Source organism: Microcaecilia unicolor, chromosome 4, assembly GCF_901765095.1.
Source record: "Microcaecilia unicolor chromosome 4, aMicUni1.1, whole genome shotgun sequence".
NCBI lineage: Eukaryota > Metazoa > Chordata > Amphibia > Gymnophiona > Siphonopidae > Microcaecilia > Microcaecilia unicolor.
Genome location: NC_044034.1, coordinates 121,978,635 through 122,001,020, shown reverse-complemented (window position 1 = coordinate 122,001,020; position 22,386 = coordinate 121,978,635).

Genomic DNA, 22,386 nt, shown 5'->3' with positions numbered 1-22,386 from the left:
TCTTGGATTCATCTGCTGCATGCGCTAAGGAATGGCGGTTAGTGTATCTGGGTTTAAAAAAGGTTTGGACAAATTCCTGGAGGAAAAGTCCATAGCCTGCCATTGAGATGGACATGGGGGAAGCCACTGCTTGTCCTGGGATTGGTAACATTGAATGGTGCTACTAATTGTGATTCTGTCAGGTACGTGTGACCTGGATTGGCCACTGCTGGAAGCAGGATACTGAACTAGGTGGACCATTGGTCTGACCCAGTATGGCTGTTCGTATGTTCTCATGGTATTTAAACACCACAGTTCTGGATTTAAATATCAGCTGTGGCATTTACATCTATACCAGAAAATTCAGTGCTGGACAATACCCAGAAATCTGTGTTGAGTGTCTGGGTAAAGACTGGCAGAAGTTTTCTGGGTACCTCTGAGGTTCAGCAGCAGTACCCACCCACATTGTTACCCGAGTACCACCATTGAATATCAGAGGTATCTGGATAATTTCTGGCTCTATCCCCAGCACTACCCAGATTGTATGTTGTCAAGGAGTAGACTAATGGTTAGTGTAGTGGGCTGAGAGCCAGGGGAACTGGGTTTGATTCCTACTGCAACCTGTGCAAGTTCCTTAACCCTTCATTGCCCCAAGTATAAAAACTTACTGTTTATTCTATGGAATAGGTGGGCAGGCTATTCTAATCTTTAACTGCCAAATTTATTCAGGATTTCAACTTAATTAATGCACACACAATAAATTATTGTTTGATATGCAAATTTAGTTCATACATATTCATCTTGGGCATCACAGAAAATAAATCAGACTGAGGCTCTGATGAGCCAAGGTGATCTGCCCGTTTTCTAGGATGTCTGCTGCTATTTGTAAATAACAATTAATCAAAATTCTTTTGACCTCCAAAAAGCAATTATCATAAAAATCTCAAACAACCACCATCATAAAAAAGTATTCTTGAGATATTCTGCAAGAAAGAAAAAGAAATGCAACACAACTTGTAAAAAGATATTCAGAGCATGCAGGGAAAACAAAAGTGCCATGTACACTCCATTAACACTCTCCTCTCTTGCCAAAGAGATTCCACAAATACAGAACACTTTCTCCCAAATATGTATGTGTCTTTCATTGTCAACAACACCCCTCAGCCTCTATAATTTGTTAATACCTGGGCAAGCATTGTTTCTGTCTTGCCACTTTCATTGCTTTCTGTAGAAGAATTTTTGAAACATTGACAATATTTTTATGCTTGGGGGAAAAAAAGTAAGTGGAAACACCTTCTACCTCCCCCCCCCAAGCAAAATATTGACAACATTCCTCCATTTTGAAACACTAATTACATTTTCCCACACAAAAGACACTTCTAAAGGGCTAATGCTGCTTTGCTTGACAGAAACATTTTGGCTTATTTCTTATGTTCTTGCCCACTTCAGACACACCATCTTTTATGTCTTTTCCATACTGAGGGCTCCTCAACTATTTTTGTTTTCAGCAACACCCACTGGCTCCCCCACAGGATTGCCATCTGTCAGTAAATTTACCTATAGTCTGTTAAAAAAAAAAGGCCATGTCCAGAAATATAATTTCATATCAGTAAACATATGACAGTCCTTTGTCTCTAGTGCCTTGAACTCAAGCTCTGCAAGGTTGCAGTATCCCAGAGTCAAGGACTTTGCTTCTGTGGACAAAGCAGAAAATCTCAACATAGTGGGGATCATTTTATAAAGCAGCCTCCGCATGTAAAGTACAAGAACATTCAAACTTCATTGCAGCTGAACAGTAGAAAGGTTTATCGTCATCACTCTGTGCACCATTGCTGGATAAGACAGATGCCTTCCACACTTTACCCTCTCAGACACACTTGCCACATAGCGCATTGAAATCCTTTATTCCTCCCACCATTACCACAGTAACAAAGACCTTATATGGCATGAAGATTACTACAGCTCCACATGACCCCATGCCATCTAAATTAGTGGAACAATTATTGCCATTTCTCCTTACTATGGTCTCCTCCAGATTGAGCACAGGGCTAGTTTCCAAACTCAGAAAAATCGCACGTCTGCCCCCAACTGCAAAATTCTACCATCAGTACCCCCTTGCCTTCCAATTATTGCCCAGTATCCAATTTGCCTTTTGCCTCCAAACTTGCAGAAACAATTGTGGCGCAAAAATATGTCACCACTTGCAAGTGGAGAGCAGATCCTAGATGTAAGATCACTTCCTGTCACTGACAGGTAATGCCCTCTTTTCTACTGGCCTTGCTCTTCAAAAACATGACTGCCAGGGTAGAGGTGGTACTACTCCATGTGCCTGGTCTCCTCTATATCTGTCTCTGTCTGATTCTGCTTGTCCAAGTTAGCAACTCTAGCTTCCATGAATTTACTCATTCTTCGAGTGCATCAGGTGCACATATATAATTATTTATTTACGGTATTCATTTGGATTTTGTTCATCCCCTTTTCAGTAGTAACTCAAGGTGAGTTATATTCAGGTACACTAAGGTACTTCCCTCAAAATCTAATGTTTGTACCTGAGGCAGTGGAGGGTTAAGCTCTCCACAGCAGGGATGATAATCATACACATGCCACTCAGTGCAAAAGACTAGATAACTCCCATCCCTTTTTTCTTTCTAATTCCAAAAATAATCAAAAGCTTCCAAGCAATTAGACCTTTAATAACATTTTGAGCGATCTGAAATTCAGCTGACAGAAGAGATGCAGTAACTTGAGACAGCAAAGTATAACGCTGCGTAGGTATGACTTTAGGTCAGTTTCCTAATGAGAAACCAGGTCCAGCTGTAGGGATAGGCAGCTGTCTTCAGCACCATATATTAATAGGCACCTGAGTGTCGCCTCCTGTGCTGTGCTTCACTTTAGGACTGCTGCCTCAGGGGGAAATGCAGAAAGGCCTGTGGTAGAGCCGTGTGCAGATGTCTGAGAACGTGTCTTCTATTGCAATCGTAATAGCATGGAATGTTAATTATATGCAAAGATAGGGGGAGTATGGACACATGCAGAAAAGGATTTGTGGGGAGCGAGGCTTCTTATGCATATCTTCTGAACCAAACCAAAGTGTCAATATAAATCGGTGGCTAAATTTGAGCCTTTCAAAAATTGTCTGCCACTTGAAATTTTTGAGAAGCTCATATTTAGCTGCATAAGAACAGGCACTGATATGTGCTTAGGGGAACAAATGTGCCAAGACTTTGCTAGTTTGTCTAGCTGATGGAACCTAAGCACCAAGCGACCGGACAACCATAGTGAAAATATCAATATTCATTTGGTTCTGCTACAAAGAGATTATCAAGTCCAGTTGTTCTACATGGGATTTCAGTGAAACACCTCTTGACTTGCATGAAGCTGTTGTGTTAAGTAGATTTGCACTGATTATATATAACTTTGGACATGGATATATCAGTGAAACTGGTGTTTTTCTACAACTGATCCTTTAGCTGGCTCATCAGCCTCAGGATAAAAACAATCTGGGATTTGTTTGTTAAGATCGTTTAACTGTTTATTGTGTTAGGTGTGGTGCATGAACGATTGGTATGACTGAGGTTTGAGTGACAGTATTTTCTTGTATTTATATTTAAGTAGCGATTGTAATAAATAATCTTATATAGCAAATATAGTGTTCTGGAGCATATTTGGGCAAAGTTCGTTGCGGAGCTAGACAAAACCAGCACTTAAATGAGAAAGATTGTCAAGAAATCTCTGTAAAAACCTCTACGCTACCCTGGGCCCTCATGGTAAATTTCTTGTGTTATGAATGCATCAAAAGTGGGCGGCATACTCTCTGCATAGCATGGCATATCTAAAGAAGATCATCAGCATACATTTTAATACAACTTGTGGCTGTGCCGTCTGCACGAGTTAACACCCATGCTCAACTCCTCTCTGAATTGCTTGGCGTATAGAACTGGCGTTCAATCACTGGTAAACCTGCGGCTAAGTTCCTGGTTGCTTTTTTCATTAGCCCCTCAGTGCTCATCCTTCAAAGGAAAGATCAGAATGGCACCGCTATCATTCTCCCCAGAGAAAAATGAGCCTGAGGCCTACTAGCTCTGGCACTCTGGGAGGCTCTGTGGTACCTAGCCTTGCCCTCCATATGGATTTCCATGGTGAAAGAGGCCTGTGTGAGGGGCAGGTCCAGGCACCCCAGGGCCTTTATGCGCTTTAAATCTGAAACAATGCTGGATGGCAGGCCCTGTGCTGAATTTTCTTTTGGGAGATGCTGTGTTAGTGCCGTACCAATTTCTCCTCTACAGGACAGTTGCACAGTGAGGGAGATGCTAGGGTAAGGGGATGAGAAAGAACTATCTCCCTCCCCTCCTCCTTGTTGTCAATGGATGCTCATAAGCGAAATCCAGTTCTGCAGGAAAGGAAAGATTGCCCACTACAAAATTAAAGGTGGGTATACATTATAAGAAAAAAAGAACATGGGGTGGGTATACTATAACTAGTGTTTAAATCCCATTAGCAGATACTGTATAGCCACCACAAAATAAATGGCATAAAGAGAGAAAGAAATGGGAAAATCTATTTATTTAAACTAGCAAGGCACTCTAAAACCAGTGTATGTTTAAACAAAAGAAAGCATGCAACACCTGAAGGCAGAATTCAAAAGGTATAATCAGAATACTTAGACTGCCAGTCTTCACCATGCTTCTCTCTTTATAACTTGTATGTAACACAGGACAGCCACTATCTTTTCAATGATATGTACTATCCTCATACACAAGGCTGATCCTAAGGAGAAGGGTGTGAGGCCTAGGTCAAACCAGCCAGAGTGAAGCCCTTCTGAGATTAAAAAACAATGGAATGGGGAGTAAGGGAGGAGGAGGATTGCTCAGATTGTCTAACACTGGTATTCCTCTGGGCCTAACCCAGTACTCCGTCAGCTGACTACAGCCACCTGTGCCCCTCTTCTTCAAGACCCCATCAAGCAGTCTCCCCCTTCCCTTCTCTTCGTCCAAACTTAAGGTTACCAGATAGCTCCAGGTCATGGAGGACAGATTGAGCCAGTCCTGGTTTACTTCCATTGCAGTCACTAGAAGTGAAACCCAGCCTGGTTCAGTCTGTCCTCCTTGAAAGCCCCAGCAAGCAGGCTCCCCCCTCCCTCTCCTTCTTACTCATATGTGACTGATGCCAACAGTTCCTCCATGCTGTGGGGCTGATGGCAGCACTCCAGCCCTTCCTCCGTATACCACTTCTTCTTTCATCCTGTAAAAGCCACATGGAGTCTGGGACAGTCACCCCAATTCTTCCCCTCCTGATTCACTCTCCTAAGGTTAATCCTGCTCACACAGATAATTTTCTCACACATAAAGGAAAATGTCTTGCCTGCCATTGTCCTCTTCCCTGCTTTCTTTTACTCTTGTGATCCTTTATTTCTCTCTAATAGATTGTCCTCTGACAAGACAGAAGAAAAAGGGAATCTGACAGGCCGCAGTGTAGGTTTGTTTTTAGATTCTGATTTCCTACCTTAGAAAATGTTTTTCCAGTTCTGCCTCCCATCAGGAACCTGGGGAAGTGCACCTTCTTTCCAGCTCTCCCTGAATATCTAAGTATAGTCATTTTTTCTCCTACATTTTATTGATATAAGCCATGAACTGAATCTCCCTGGATACCAGACACAGCTTGCCTTTCAGGAGTGTCCTAGTGAGCATTTGTGACATCATAACACACATCACTGGCACAGGATTTTTCATGTGCTTGATGAGGTTATGGTTAACTCTTCCACTGACAAGAGTGTTGTTAACTGTGGGGCAAAGTAACTGTGTAGAAGCTTGCAATAACATTTTCAAAACACAATAATATAATATTCCTTTAGGAGGACAGTTTCCAAAATGATGTAGCCAGTTCACTAAGGAGTTACCTATTTGACTGCCTAGGTGAACATGTTCCCCTATGTGTTACTAAGCTGGAATATTTCCACACAGCAAAAAATGGCCTGTGATGGGGGCAGAGATAGGTTGGGTGAGGGAAACAACACATGCAGGTTTGATTTTCAAATCCACCTGTGTTATTTTGCTCCCAGGTTATAATTCACAAGTAAAACAGATGCAGATGTTGATGGATTCTCGCTGCCTATCTACCTTGCAATTTTGATACAAAGTCCATGGGTACATTGTTTATTGTTTTTTTTTTTTTTTTTTTTTACAGAAATAGGTCACAGAAACTGCCACAGAAGTTTGTTTGACAATTGTATTGTAGGAAAAGAGTAAGCCTACAACTACCTCCTCCTAGAGTCCACTTCTATCCACACATGTCTGATCAAGACCGTACTGAGCTATAGTTATACCCTGTTTGACTTGCCCACTGGCACCCTCTGTCCCATTCACTTTACCACCATAAATGAGAGGAGACAGTGAGTAGGGAGCAATTTATGTGCCCCTCCATATTTGTGCCCTGTGTGGCTGCATCTCTCACACAACCTTTGGTGCGGCACTGTGTCTAGCATCCACTGTGACATCCTCTGGGTGCACTAGGAGGTGGAAAAAAGCTCACTGGGGTGTGAGGGCCTTAGTAATGTGTGTTAATGGATAGGTGGGGCTCAGCAAGGTGAACCTATAAAATAACATTTTACATGCTCAAGTAGGCTCATAAGAGCGATCTTATATCGCCTGGGGGCATACCCATATACAAAGAAGATATACAAGGGGTAATCCTATAAAGGGGCATGTACTTTAAGAGATAAAGTGTGCATCTAGTTTTGGGTATTTTAAACAATTACGTGCAGATGTAGCAACATACATGCTTAAAGGACCCCTTCAATGCAAGGCCTGGGGGCCAGTGGCTACCCTCTGAGACCTCTGGGGTGGCCCCCATTGTCTTTCTGTTTTGTTGTCCTGCTACTCTGCTTCTCTACCTAGGCTCAGGAAAGAAAGGGGAAAGTGGATGGGGGAAGAGCCACATGCTTGAAGAATAATGCATTTCTCAATAGATAAAAGAGAACGCATTTGGAAATACTCACAACCTTGAGTCTGAGGGCTTTCCAATTTGTACAAGAGTCAGGTACAGACATCTTCACCTGTGGATATATGACAGGGGTGTTCAGTGTTGGTCCTCTAGGGCCGCAACCCTGTCAGGTTTTCAGAATTTCTACAATTAATATGCAAGAGATCTATTTGCATACAATGAAGGCAGTGCATGCAAATAGATCTCATGCATATTCATGGAGAAAATCCTGAAAACCTGTCTGGGTTGCAGACCTTAAGAACCGACACTGAGTACCCCTGGTGTTTAAGAAGGGTTTTATGCTCCCAAGGACCATCCATGTACAGGACAAATGTATAAACTAGGTGCTAACATTTATGCACATGTTCCCCTTAGTTCTATAAAAGTCACCAAAAATTAAGCACACAAATTTTGGGCACATGCCCAACTTATGCATGCAATTTAATTGGAAAACAAGCTAATTAGTGCCAGTAATTGGATAAGTGGCACTAATTAGATTTAATTGGAACTTATGCGTATATATTTAGGCACAAGTAAAAAAAAAAAAGGGGGGCGCTGAAATGGGAGGGTCATGGGTGGAACGGGAGTGTTCCTAGCATTTATTTGCATTATTATAGAAGACGAGGGATATGCGGCCAATTTAGGTGCACACATTTGCACCACAATTCAGTGGGTGCAAATGGCTACATCTAAAGTTAGATGCGAGTCCTGAGTGTAAGTGCTATTCTATAAACTGCACCTTATAGAATAGCACTTTTTTCATAGCCAATTTTTCCGGCACCATATATAGAATTTACCCTGTGTGCATAAACATATGGAATACTAGCATAAATATGCATATTTTTATACTTATGAACACGTAGGACAGCATGCCACCTAAGTGTTATTCTGCAAATATCCACTTAACTAAATATTAAGCATGTATATACCTGTTATAGAATAGGCTCCTCCTACCTCATGCCCTTCAGATGACAAATTCTAGGTGCTCTATTATAGAATTGCCCTTGTAGTGCTTTTCCTCCGAGACATGAATCAATTATTCTTTGCCTGTAGGTTACGGTTAAGTGCGCTCTGATCACAGATCACAAGGTCTGAAAGAAGTATGCAGCAACCACAAAGTTTCTGCAGAGAAGTGGTACTAAAACTCCTAGGGCCTGATAGTCAAAATGATTTAACCAGGCAGGAAAGGCTTTTGCCTGGTTAAATCTCACTGAGTGAGTCAGGAGGAGATATTCATTGGCACTTAAGCAGACAGTGCTGCTGAATGTCCCCTCTGACAACCATAGCACTCACTGGTTAGTGCCAGGGTAGTCCAGGGCAGAATCTGGGTGGAGCTGGGAGTTATGCAGGCACCAGCAATATTCAGTTCCAATGTCCACTTAGCTAATCGGGCTTGCCCAGTGAGCTATGCAGGTATAGCACTGAATATCGTCCATAACCGCATAAATTCCAGTCACCACCAAAGACCTGGATAGGACCCAACACTGAATATCTGGGTCTAATTTAGCCGGTGGCAGTCAGCATTTAAAAAATTGCTCACTGCCACAAGCTAAATATTGACCCACTATTGAATTACAACTGTTCTTTTTGCAAGTTGTTTGCATCTCCTGCTGTCCAGCTTAGTTGGGATACCCTCTATATGTCCCCTGAAGGGGACAGCAGACTTCAACTCTTATTGAACAAAAGAACTCATGCAGATTTAAGCCTTTGTCCTATCTAGCACCTCTTCCCATTGGGTTTTATAGTTATAGGATCGGAGCATAATGCAGTCCCATGAGGAAATGGTAGGCTAAAGCAGCCATGTTGAGAAGGGCTTGCAGATGACCTAAAAGGAACAATTTAATAATAAAGATTTGGAACTTGTTGCCAGAGGATATGGTAATAGTGGTTAGCATAGCTGGGTTTAAAAAAGGTTTGGACAAGTTCCTGGAGAAAAAGTCCATAGTCTGCTATTGAGATAGACATGGGGGAAGCCACTGCTTGCCCTGGGATTGGTAGCATGGAATGTTACTGCTATTTGGGTTTCTGAAAGGTACTTGTGACCTGGATTGGCCACTGTTGGAAACAGGATACTGGGCTAGATGGACCATTGGTCTGACCCAGTATGGCTGTTCTTATGTTCTTTTGCTGATTTGTGACAGACATGAAGGTATGGGGGTTACTAAATAAGGGGCACAACATATGTCTGTCTGAGTATCTATCTAAAATATAGAGGGAATATATCATTTAGGATTTACCATGGTTAGAGCTTTAGCCCGCTGTGTGCAAGGATTTGAAGTTTTGATTTTCTTCTGGAAATCAATGGGACAATCACAGTTGCAAGTCCAAGCATACAACAAGGTAAAAGCCAGGATTTGATTAGCTTGCTCTTAATGACACTGAGCCACTTGGCAATTCCTACTAGTAATCCTAGCACCATAACTCAAGAAGCCTTTAAGCCATTAATTAGCTGCCCTTGATGCTAGCTTTCTTTATTTGTTGACAACAATTTCCACAGAGCTCTGTAATCTAATACATCTTTCTCAAATGCAAATGAAGCAGGATTGCTCTTCCTGCCAGGGCACATTGATTTTCTGGCCCAAGATTGCAAAAGCAGCAGTCAAAGAAAATCAGAAATACAGGTTGATGCCTATGCTTAATAAAACCTGCCAGAATAGCAGTGCCCGACCATGAATCACATTCTTCCATTCCTAATTACATTTCCGTAGGTCAGAGTTATTCCACACCTGTGACATATAATGCCAGTGTTTCCTCTAAAGGCTTCAATTCATATGAATTAGAGACAGACTGAGAACACCTATCTATGGCTTGGTTTTCGGCAAGCTAAAATAAACCTCTGCCGATGGTCATGTGATAACTTTTTCTTACATTTTGCGCATGCATTAAGGCCAGTTATTACTTCTAAATGAGAAAATGCTTATAATGTTTCTAATTCACCAGCAGGCTAGTGAGCCATCTGTAATTCTTCAGGGACCTCTGTATGGCTGTTTCTTCAATATGGGGTCATTATTCAGTGGCACTTATGCAGGTAGGAGCAGCTGTTACCTGGTAAGTGAGGCTGACCTGGGCCAGCCACTGATTTTCCACAGAATTATCTGGATAACACTGCTGCAAATCTTCACTGACTCCTGGAATCATCTGGATGGTTCTGGATGCAGAGCCAAGATGGAGCTGGTGCTCAGTATTGGCACTATCTGGATAATGTCAGTGGCCACCTTACATCTGGATAATCAGAGCCGGTATCAGGGTAGGGCCCAGCACAGAAGAATCAGGAATATATTTAAATGCCTTGTACAGTATTTGAAGTCTAAGTTGACAGCAAGTGTTTAAATATCAAGCTTAAAACAGCACTGAAAAACATGAAGACGGAAGCAATAAAAATGATCATTTATGTAAGTTATAATTGAGATGACAGTTCTATTAATTTTTCTGACCTTTAATTTATTTAATTTGTAATCCTCCACTCCAAGCATGAAAAGACAGATGATTATTAATGAATATTATTGTATTATTATCAATTAATATTATTCTATTACTAGTAAAAAAAGGCCCGTTTCTGTATGAAATGAAACAGGCACTAGCAAGGCTATCCCCCCCCCTTCGCTCTCTCCCTCTGTCCCCTCCAAGTCCCACAGCTCCCTTTCTTCCCTTCCGATTTCCAGGCCGTCCTCCCTCCCCTCTCCCACTCCCCTGCAACTTACCACTTTGTCCATAAGTTTCCAGGTGTTCTGTATAGGCCTGATTGGGGGTGCTGTTTTTTTTTTTTTTTACAGGTGGTGCATTCCCCCCCTCCCTCTCTCCCTCCCTCCCTCTCCTTACCTCTGTCCATCCTCCGAGTTCCAGACCCTCCTCCCTCCCCCCTGAGTTCCAGACCCCCCGCCCCCTCAAAAATCGCCACCCCCCTCTCTCAGTCTCACGGACACGTCCTTGCGATGCCTCTACCCGCGGCCCTCCCCGACACTGGCCCCACCCATCCCTCTATGTGCACATCGCCCCCTCTCCAAAATCGCCAACCCCCCTCTGCTACCCTCAACTCCCTCCCTCTTACCGGGGTCCCAGCGGCAGCAGTGAAGGGCGAGCAGCAGGCTCGGCGAGTTGGCTGCCTTCCCTTCTCTTCACTCTCAGCTCTGTCTCTGATCCCGCCCTTATTTCCTGTTTCCGCAAGGGCGGGACTAGAGTCAGAACTGAGAGCAAAGAGAAGGGAAGGCAGCCGACTCACCGAGCCTGCTGCTCGCCCTTCACTGCTACCGCTGGGACCCCGGTAAGAGGGGGGGAGGGGAGGGTAGCAGAGGGGGGGGGGTTGGTGATTTTGGAGGGGGGGTGATGTGCACATAGGGACGTCTCTGTCCGCTTCCGCTGTTCTTCAACTGTCCGCTGTTCTCTTTGCCAGTCGTGTGCTTCCTGCGTCTCTCACTGAGATTGTAACCACCTCCTGACGTCAGGCAAGCAGGGTTCTAGTGCTGGCCAGTGACGTCAGCAGGTGGTTACGATCCCAGGTAGACACTTTCGAACGTTCACGGAGCAAATTATTATATTAGATACTTTGTTGTGCTTTCTCTTTCAATGTTATCTACTATATATGGTGGTTTTCTGTTATGTGCACCATGTATTGCTGATTTTATATATTCTTTTAGTTCCTCATTGTGACTTGGGGTGGGGAGGGGGTGGGGGTCTGTCAGATGTGCTCAGGATTCAGGAGGCTAGAATTGCCAACTGTCTGGATTTTTTCAGAATTCTAAAATTTTATGAATTATCTGCCTCAAATTCAAGTATGTGAATATTTTTCAGAGTTTAGCCCACTACAGCTCTCTAATATTCCCCAATTCCAGCGCAGAAGCTGCGGTAGAATCCAGGCAATGAGAAGGATGGGTTGAGCTGAAAGGGCTGTGGGGAAAGCTGAGCTCTGCACAAGGTCTTTGGCGAGAACCAGTGGACCCAGTGAGTTTTCTGGGGCTGGGGGTAGGAGGAAAGAGGAGGAGATTGTTGAAAAAGAGTAGGATTGAAGAATGGAGGAAAGTGTGAAGGGGTCTGCTGTCAACTGAGGAAAAGGACTGGCAGCAAATGCCAGAATTTTACATGATGGTGGGCAGATCTGCGGTGTGGGGGGGGGGGGGGCATTGCCTGAATGAACACATGAGTAGCAGGACAGCACTAGAAAAGATAGCTACAAAGTGCATGCACCTGTGCATGTTTCTGTATCTCGCATGAGGACAATCGCCAGTGGGCTAGAGTGAAGAAGTTCAGTGTAGAGAAATTTTCATCCCATGGATTTTACCTGTTTAGAAGGAATGGTTCCACGGAATCTTAGCGGAGATTGGGTGGCGACGCCGGTAATTGGGACACAAAACGGGAGCTGGGCAGACATCTACAGTCTACGCCCTGATTGTCACTGAATAGATAGGGATGGGCTGGAGTGTAAATTTTAAGGGGCTTCGACGTTAGCTTTAGAACTTAGTACAAGAACAGTACAGTACTGGGCAGACTTCTACGTTCTGTGCCTTGAGAAAGGCAAGGACGAATCAAACTCGGATATACATATAAAGTATCACATACCATGTAAAATGAGTTTATCTTGTTGGGCAGACTGGATGGACCATACAGGTCTTTATCTGCCGTCATTTACTATGTTAGACTATCCAGCTTATAATCGAACGAGAAAAACGCCCAAGTTCCGACCTAAATTGGGAGATGGGCGTTTTTCTCACAAAAACAAATAAAGCGGTATAATCGAAAGCCGAACTTTGGACGCTTTCAACTGCACTCCGTCGCGGATGCGGACAAAGTGGACGGGGGCGTGTCGGAGGCGTGGTGAAGGCGGAACTGGGGCGTGGTTATCACCCGAACAGAGATGGGCGCCTTTCGCCGATAATGGATGCGTTTGTAGCTAGAATTTAGGGCACTTTTCCTGGACCCTGTTTTTTCACGAATAAGGCCCCAAAAAGTGCCCTAAATGACCAGATGACCCCCAGAGGGAGTCGGGGATGACCTCCCCTGACTCCCCCAGTGGTCACTAACCCCCTCCCACCACAAAAAAATGATGTTTCACAACTTTTTACTTTCACCCTCAAATGTCATACCCTCCTCCCAAGCAGCAGTATGCAGGTCCCTGGAGCAGTTGTTAGGGGGTGCAGTGGACGTCAGGCAGGTGGACCCAGGCCCATCCCCCCCTACCTGTTACAATTGTGCTGCTTAATGCTTAGTCGTCCAACCCCCCCAAACCCACTGTACCCACATGTAGGTGCCCCCCTTCACCCCTTAGGGCTATAGTAATGGTGTAGACTTGTGGGCAGTGGGTTTTGAGGGGGATTTGGGGGGCTCAACACCCAAGGGAAGGGTGCTGTGCACCTGGGAGCTCTTTTACCTTTTTTTTTGTTATTGTAAAAGTGCCCCCTAGGGTGCCCGGTTGGTGTCCTGGCATGTGAGGGGGACCAGTGCACTATGAATCCTGGCCCCTCCCATGAACAAATGCCTTGGATGTATTCGTTTTTGAGCTGGGCGCTTTCATTTTCCATTATCGCTGAAAAGCAAAAACGCCCAGCTCACACCTTGGCGAATAAAACATGGGTGTCTATTTTTTTGGGAAAATACGGTTCACTCCGCCCCTTCACGGACCCGTTCTCGGAGATTAACGCCCATGGAGATAGGCGTTTCTGTTCGATTATGCCCCTCCATGTTATTTGTACATTTATACTATTTTTGATACATTTTTAGTGGTCATATTTATATGTATGTTTGTGTTTGCCTTTCAAAGACTCCTCAGGAAGGCTTTATAGCCAAAACACAGCCCTTGTTGGTTCTTCATTGTCATTTACAGTGGGGGAAATAAGTATTTGATCCCTTGCTGATTTTGTAAGTTTGCCCACTGACAAAGACATGAGCAGCCCATAATTGAAGGGTAGGTTATTGGTAACAGTGAGAGATAGCACATCACAAATTAAATCCGGAAAATCACATTGTGGAAAGTATATGAATTTATTTGCATTCTGCAGAGGGAAATAAGTATTTAATCCCTCTGGCAAACAAGACCTAATACTTGGTGGCAAAACCCTTGTTGGCAAGCACAGCGGTCAGACGTCTTCTGTAGTTGATGATGAGGTTTGCACACATGTCAGGAGGAATTTTGGTCCACTCCTCTTTGCAGATCATCTCTAAATCATTAAGAGTTCTGGGCTGTCGCTTGGCAACTCGCAGCTTCAGCTCCCTCCATAAGTTTTCAATGGGATTAAGGTCTGGTGACTGGCTAGGCCACTCCATGACCCTAATGTGCTTCTTCCTGAGCCACTCCTTTGTTGCCTTGGCTGTATGTTTTGGGTCATTGTCGTGCTGGAAGACCCAGCCACGACCCATTTTTAAGGCCCTGGCGGAGGGAAGGAGGTTGTCACTCAGAATTGTACGGTACATGGCCCCATCCATTCTCCCATTGATGCGATGAAGTAGTCCTGTGCCCTTAGCAGAGAAACACCCCCAAAACATAACATTTCCACCTCCATGCTTGACAGTGGGGACGGTGTTCTTTGGGTCATAGGCAGCATTTCTCTTCCTCCAAACACGGCGAGTTGAGTTCATGCCAAAGAGCTCAATTTTTGTCTCATCTGACCACAGCACCTTCTCCCAATCACTCTCGGCATCATCCAGGTGTTCACTGGCAAACTTCAGACGGGCCGTCACATGTGCCTTCCGGAGCAGGGGGACCTTGCGGGCACTGCAGGATTGCAATCCGTTATGTCGTAATGTGTTACCAATGGTTTTCGTGGTGACAGTGGTCCCAGCTGCCTTGAGATCATTGACAAGTTCCCCCCTTGTAGTTGTAGGCTGATTTCTAACCTTCCTCATGATCAAGGATACCCCACGAGGTGAGATTTTGCGTGGAGCCCCAGATCTTTGTCGATTGACAGTCATTTTGTACTTCTTCCATTTTCTTACTATGGCACCAACAGTTGTCTCCTTCTCGCCCAGCGTCTTACTGATGGTTTTGTAGCCCATTCCAGCCTTGTGCAGGTGTATGATCTTGTCCCTGACATCCTTAGACAGCTCCTTGCTCTTGGCCATTTTGTAGAGGTTAGAGTCTGACTGATTCACTGAGTCTGTGGACAGGTGTCTTTCATACAGGTGACCATTGCCGACAGCTGTCTGTCATGCAGGTAACGAGTTGATTTGGAGCATCTACCTGGTCTGTAGGGGCCAGATCTCTTACTGGTTGGTGGGGGATCAAATACTTATTTCCCTCTGCAGAATGCAAATAAATTCATATACTTTCCACAATGTGATTTTCCGGATTTAATTTGTGATGTGCTATCTCTCACTGTTACCAATAACCTACCCTTCAATTATGGGCTGCTCATGTCTTTGTCAGTGGGCAAACTTACAAAATCAGCAAGGGATCAAATACTTATTTCCCCCACTGTATCTACACTTTTAATAAAGAACCTGCTGCTGTCATCCTGGTTCGTCAGTGTGGTCATTCCCACTTCTTTTGTTTCTGCCTGGCTTCATTTGTGGGAGTAATTTGGTCCTTTTGTGGTGCCTAATGTTGCCATTAACATGCAGCCATTTTTTTTTATTTTGCAGGAGCACTTACCGCCAACCATTCTGTAGGTAGTAAAGGCTCCTCTGTTATCTGTGTGCTAACCAGTTAGGGCTAGATTCTACATATCCTACCTAAAAATTCGGCACCAAAATGAAATTCGCTTAAGCATATTTATTTGCGCAGAGCAGGTGTATTCTATAACAATATGCATAGATTATAATAAGCCCCTGATCTGCCCATTTCACTTCCATGGCCATGCCCCCTTTTAACTATGCAAATTAGAATTTAGCCGACCCCCATTGTGCCTGAAATGCACGAACCTCTTTTGACCACAACATTACTATGTAACTGTTTATCTACCGGACTTGGCGAACACCTTTACGGTACTGTGTAAGCTTGTTAACCAATTAGCTTGTGTGCATTGTTATGGAATACACTTCGATATCCGTGCAGAAATCTTGGCGTAAAATATAAAATCTGGGGGTTTGTGCATGCAGGAATACCCACTTTCAGCTCATGACATGCCCCCTAAAAAAGAAAAAAATAGAAAAGTTCTTTAGTGTGCGTAGCATTCAATGTTACCACAGAATACCTGATCGTGTCCCATGGTACTCCATTTTTTGCTGTGTTAGGCGTACATTAGTGCCTAACACAGCTTAATAAAAGGACCACTAAGGCCCAGATGATCAAAAGCCCTGCGCTGTTCCAAACAGCGCACTAAAAATAGCGCCGGGACAGCGCAGGGCTTTTCTGCATCGATAATCAAAGATAATGCATGCAAATCTAAGCAGCGCTATTATCTTTGATTATCATGTTGAAGTGCGAGAGAATTGCGCCCGAGCATGCGCTCAGCACAATCCTCCCGCACTTGTTTGACAGGTTTGGGCTGTCAAAAGCCCAAACCTGTCAAACAGCCTGGCCCGAGGCCCAAACAACGAGGCCCCCCCCCCAAACCTCCAGAAAACGTTGTGGCCGCCGGCGCCGGCCAAACCCTCTCCCACCCTCCCACCCAGCGATGGGGTGGGGGTGGGGGCTGGAGGATCGGTGGATCTCCAGCCCCCAAAACCCCCAGAAATCGTTCTTCCATCGACGGGGCGAGGGGGGGGGGGGGGCTGGAGGTCCGGTGGACCTCCAGCCCACCCCAAATCCTCCCCCCAGCGTTGTCTTTAAATTCCCTGGTGGTCCGTGGTGTCGGGGGGGGGGGGGGGGGGCTGGAGGTCCGGTGGGTCTCCAGCCCCCGAAACCCCCTGAAATTGTTCTTCCATCGACCGGGGGGGGGGGGGGGGGCTGGAGGACGGTGGACCTCCAGCCCACCCCAAATCCTCCCCCCAGCGTTGTCTTTAAATTCCCTGGTGGTCCGTGGTGTCGGGGGGGGGGGGGGGCTGGAGGTCCGGTGGGTCTCCAGCCCCCGAAACCCCCTGAAATTGTTCTTCCATCGACCGGGGGGGGGGGGGGGCTGGAGGATGGTGGACCTCCAGCCCACCCCAAATCCTACCCCCAGCGTTGTCTTTAAATTCCCTGGTGGTCCGTGGTGTCGTGACACCCCCCTGGCTCCCTCCCGGCCCCCTACCTTGTGTTGGAGGAGGGACGCAGCCTGCCTGCCTCCCTCCTCTTCCAGTCAGTCGTAGCCCAAAATGGCGGCGCCCAGCTCCGCCCACTGCATCCTGGGATACACTGGGTGGGGCTACAGACCATGTAAGGGAGCGATTCCCTTACATGGTCTGTAGCCCCGCCCAGTGCATCCCAGGATGCGGTGGGTGGTGCTGGGTGCCGCCATTTTGGGCTACGACTGACTGGAAGAGCAGGGAGGCAGGCAGGCTGTGTCCCTCCTCCAACAGAAAGGGAGGGGGCCGGGACGGGGCCAGGGGGGTGTCACTACACCACGGACCACCAGGGAATTTAAAGACAACGCTGGGGGTAGGATTTGGGGTGGGCTGGAGGTCCACCAGACCACCAGCCCCCCCCCCCCCCCCCGTCGATGGAAGAACGATTTCTGGGGGTTTCGGGTTCTGGAGACCCACCGGACCTCCAGCCCCCGTTCGAGTTTGCCTTGGGGGTGAAAGGGGGGCCTGCCAGCATGCAACTGCATGCTGGACAGGGCTCACCATTCCTCTCCAATGATCCGCAAAATCTAATGCCAGCTCGGAGCTGGCGTTGATTTTGCTGCGGCCAGCAACCCAATCTTTGGTGCGCTGGTCGCTGATCATTGGGGATGAATGCGTTAAGTGCCAATTAGCATGCATTTGCAAGCTAATTGCGCTAGAAGCCCTGTTTAGCATGCATTTGCATGCTACTTGCGCTGAGAGCCCTCGAGTGCGCTGTTTCAGGCGCTCGAGGGCTCTGATCATGGGTCAGCTGCAAACTCTGGCGCTAGTATGGCGTTAACAGCCTCTAGCGCCAGAGTTTGCTTTTGATCATGAGGGCCTAAGTGATATATTGTATTTTTTGGTAACTTTGGGTCATAGTTTTTTTAAATAAAGTGATCTGTTATTATTAAGGCACCTAAATGAATTGAATGCCACAAATTAATGCATATCCCTACTAAATATGTCTGTGATTAGTTTTCAGAGCCTTGTTACAAGGTCATAGCAGAATGAACTAGACAGGAAGCTGCCAGAATACAGGTTGCATTGCTTTTCTTTTTCTTTTGAAAGCACTCCTTTTTTTGTTAAAATAATTTTTTGGTAGGAACTATATTTTAAAAGTCAAAGGGAAATAGTACTTCAATGTGACTGACATGCCACTTGTTGAAGTGGTTCTGTACTTGAGAAAGTAATGTGTCAAACACCTTGAACATGAGAAGCTCTGTTTCTAAGGGTTTTGCCACATAAAGGGAGAAAAATCTTTTGAAAATGTGTACTATACATCTTTATATGAAGCCTGAACTTTGTTGTATATTGGTTTCAAGAACATAAGAGCAAAAGAAAAGCATTCCTTAACCTGACTCCTTATCCAGATAATATTCAGCTATTTAGTGATTTAAATGACTGGATACTATCCAGATAACTATTGAAAATATCCAACTAGCGAAGTTATATGTTAGCCATTATTATTAGCATTTGTATAGCACTACCAGACGCACGCAGCGCTGAACATCTGACACAGAGACAGTCCCTGCTGCTTACAATCTAAATAATACAGACAGACAAGATGGTTATGGGTGATGAAAAGTAATGGGTAATGAAGTAATAGGTGATAAAGCGTAATGGGTGAGAAGGAAGGAAGGGACAAGGGGAGGGCAATTGAGTAGTAGCTAGGAACTAAAAGCAGCAGTGAAAAGGTGGGTTTTCAGCATAGATTTGAAAATAGGTAGAGATGGAGCTAGACGTATAGGTTCAGGAAGTCTATTCCAGGCATAAGGTGCCGCGAGAGAAAAGGAACGAAGCCTGGAGTTAGCAATGGAGGAGAAGGGGGACGACAAGAGAGATTTGTCCAGTGAGCGGAGTTCATGGGGAGGAATGTAGAGAGAGATAAGAGTGGAGAGGTAATGGGGGGCTGCAGAGTGGAAGCATTTAAAGGTCAGTAAGAGAAGTTTAAACTTTATGCGGAAGCGGACAGGGAGCCAGTGAAGTGATTTGAGGAGTGGGCTAGTGTGGGTAAAACGATTCTGACGGAAAATAAGTCATGCCGCAGAATTTAGGACAGACTGGAGAGGAGAGAGATAGCTGAGCGGAAGACCAGTGAAAAGTAAATTGCAATAGTCAAAGCGAGAGGCGACAAGGGTGTGGATAAGGGTTCTGGTAGCGTATTCAGAAAGGAAGGGGTGAATTTTGCTAATGTTGTAGATAAAGAAACGACAGGCTTTGGCGACCTGTTGAATATGTGCAGAGAAAGAGAGTGAGGAATCAAAGATGACTCCAAGGTTACGAGCCAAGGAGACAGGGAGGATGTGAGAGCCATTAACAGAGATAGAGAAAGGGGGAAGAGGGGAGGTGGGTTTAGGGAGAAAAATGAGAAGTTCCGTTTTGGTCATATTAAGCTTTAGATGACGCTGAGACATCCAATCAGCAATGTCGGCCATCCAGCAGTCAACAAATAACTCAGGGGGGTCTTTTACGTGGGCATGCTGGCTTTTTTAGTGCATGTTAATAATAGGCATGCGCTAAACGCTAAAGATGCCAATGTATTCCTATGGGTGTCTTTAACGTTTAGCGTGTGACTATTTTTAACATGCGCTAAAAACGCCAGCACGCCTATGTAAAAACCCCCATAGTAGGATAGGTAAGACTGGATGGGCCTCTTTAACACCATCTCTTCTAAAGTAGTGGGGAAAGAGGGTGGGGAGTGGAAAGAACCCCTTCAGAGCTCCAGTAACCAAATCCTGCAAAAATTCCATTCCAAACCTTATAGAGGAGCTGTTATAAAAAGGCTATAATAATGTCCAGGACTCAAATATTTTCCTTCATCTGTTCCTTTTGCGTGTCTATCAACTCTTTTCCATCCCCTCCAGATTTTTCACCTCTTCCCCTTCTCACCCTCTCCCTCCTTCTAGTCTTCTCCCTTCTCACTCTTCCTCCTTCCACACTTTTCCCTTCAGACCCCCTCTTCCTCCATTTTGTTCCTATCTTATCACTTCCCTTTTTCTTTCCTTCCATTCTGGCTCCTTCCCTCTGGTCCACTTCGCTCTCTCTTCTCCCTCCATCCCTGCACTCCAAGCCCCTTCTCAGCCTCTGCAATCTCCCATCACCCATCCCCAGTCTCTGTATCATCCCCTAGCCCCCTCCTCCCAGTGCCAGCATGAGATTCATCTTCAAGCACCAACCCCTATCTCCCACCTACCTCCTAGTCAGCCCCAGCTTCTGTGTCAGCCTCCTACCCTCAGCCTCATTCTCCAAGGCCCAGCATTAGAACTCTTCTCCTATACCCATCCCTTGTCATCTGCTCTTTCTCTCGTCCCTACCCCTTGTGTAAACGCTAAACCTCCTTTTCCTAACCTTGAGCATCAGACATTTTTTTAATCTGGCCCCAATATGAGTCACCTTCTGCTATCTCCATCATCTGCCAACATCAGCCACCTACTATCCCTAGCGATGTGTCAACTCTTCCCTTCTTTCACCTCCAAACCCCATGTCACCTCCAAGCTCCTTCTCTCTGCCCTACAGTCACCTCTCAATCGCTATTAAATCAGGGCAGATTGAAATCCTAAAAAGCTAGACTCTGCATACAGCACAATACCAGAAAACAGAAAGAAACGCATTGCTATACATTGCAAAATAAGACAGCAGATGTAAATTCTGAAATCGGACATATTCCAAACACTAAAATGAACATAAAATGATTTTTTTCTACCTTTGTTGTCTGGTGACTTTTTTTATCTGATCATGTTTTGTCTCAGTCTCTGATTCTGCTGCTCTCTATCTGCTCTCTTAACTCCGTTTCCAGGGCTTTTTTTCCATTTATGTATTTACTTTCCTCCTTTCTTCTTCATTTCTTGCCCTACATCCATAAGTAAAAGCTGGATCCTCCACGGACTTGACTGGGAGGAGGTATAGAGTAGAACCAACCTTTTGCCTATTTTCTCCATCCATGTGCAGTTTTTCTGCTCTCTTCCCTTTCCCTTTCCCTCATCTCCATCAGTATGCATCTCTTTCCTCTCTCTTCCCTCTCCTCCATCTATGTCCAGCATTTCTCCTCTCTTCCCTGCCCTTCCTTCCAGGCCAAGCAATTCTCCTCTCATCACTGCCATCCCCTCCATCCATGTCCAGAATTTCTCCTCTCTTCCTTCCCCTCCATCCATGTTCATCTCCTTCCTCTGTCTTCCCTCCATCCATATCCAGCATTTCTCCTCTCTCCCCTCCATTCATGTGCATCTCCTTCCTCTGTCTTCCCAATCCTCCATCCATATCCAGCATTTCTCCTCTCTACTACTACTACTACTTAACATTTCTAGAGCGCTACTAGGGTTACACAGCACTGTACAATTTAACAAAAAGGACAGTCCCTGCTCAAAGGAGCTTACAATCTAAAGGACGAAATGTCAAGTTGGTGCAGTCTAGATTTCTTGAATAGAGGTATAGTGGTTAGGTGCCGAAGGCGACATTGAAGAGGTGGGCTTTGAGCAATGATTTGAAGATGGGCAGGGAGGGGGCCTGGCGTATGGGCTCAGGGAGATTATTCCAAGCATGGGGTTAGGTGAGGCAGAAAGGGCGGAGCCTGGAGTTGGCGGCGGTGGAGAAGGGTACTGAAAGGAGGGATTTGTCTTGAGAGCGGAGGTTACGGGTAGGAACGTAAGGGGAGATGAGGGTAGAGAGGTAAGGGGGGGGCTGCAGATCGAGTGCATTTGTAGGTTAGTAGGAGAAGCTTGAACTGTATGCGGTACCTGATCGGAAGCCAGTGAAGTGATTTGAGGAGAGGGGCGATATGAGTATATCGGTCTAGGTGGAATATAAGACATGCAGCAGAGTTCTGAATGGACTGAAGGGGGGATAGATGGCAAAGTTGGAGGCCAGTGAGGAGTAGGTTGCAGTAGTCAAGGCGAGAGGTAATGAGAGAGTGGATGAGAATTTGGGTGGTGCGTTCAGAGAGGAAAGGGTGAATTTTGCTAATGTTATAGAGGAAGAATCGACAGGTCTTGGCTATCTGCTGGATATGCGGAGAGAAGGAGAGGGAGCAGTCAAAGATGACTCCGAGGTTGAGGGCAGATGAGACGGGGTGATGAGGGTGTTATCAACTGAGATAGAGAGTGGAGGGAGAGGAGAAGTGGGTTTGGGTGGGAAGACAATAAGCTCGGTCTTGGCCTTGTTCAGTTTCAGGTGGCGGTTGGACATCCAGGCAACAATGTCGGATAAGCAGGCTGATACTTTGGCCTGGGTTTCCGCAGTGATGTCTGGTGTGGAGAGATAAAGCTGGGTGTCATCGGCATAAAGATGATATTGGAAGCCATGAGATGAGATCAGGGAGCC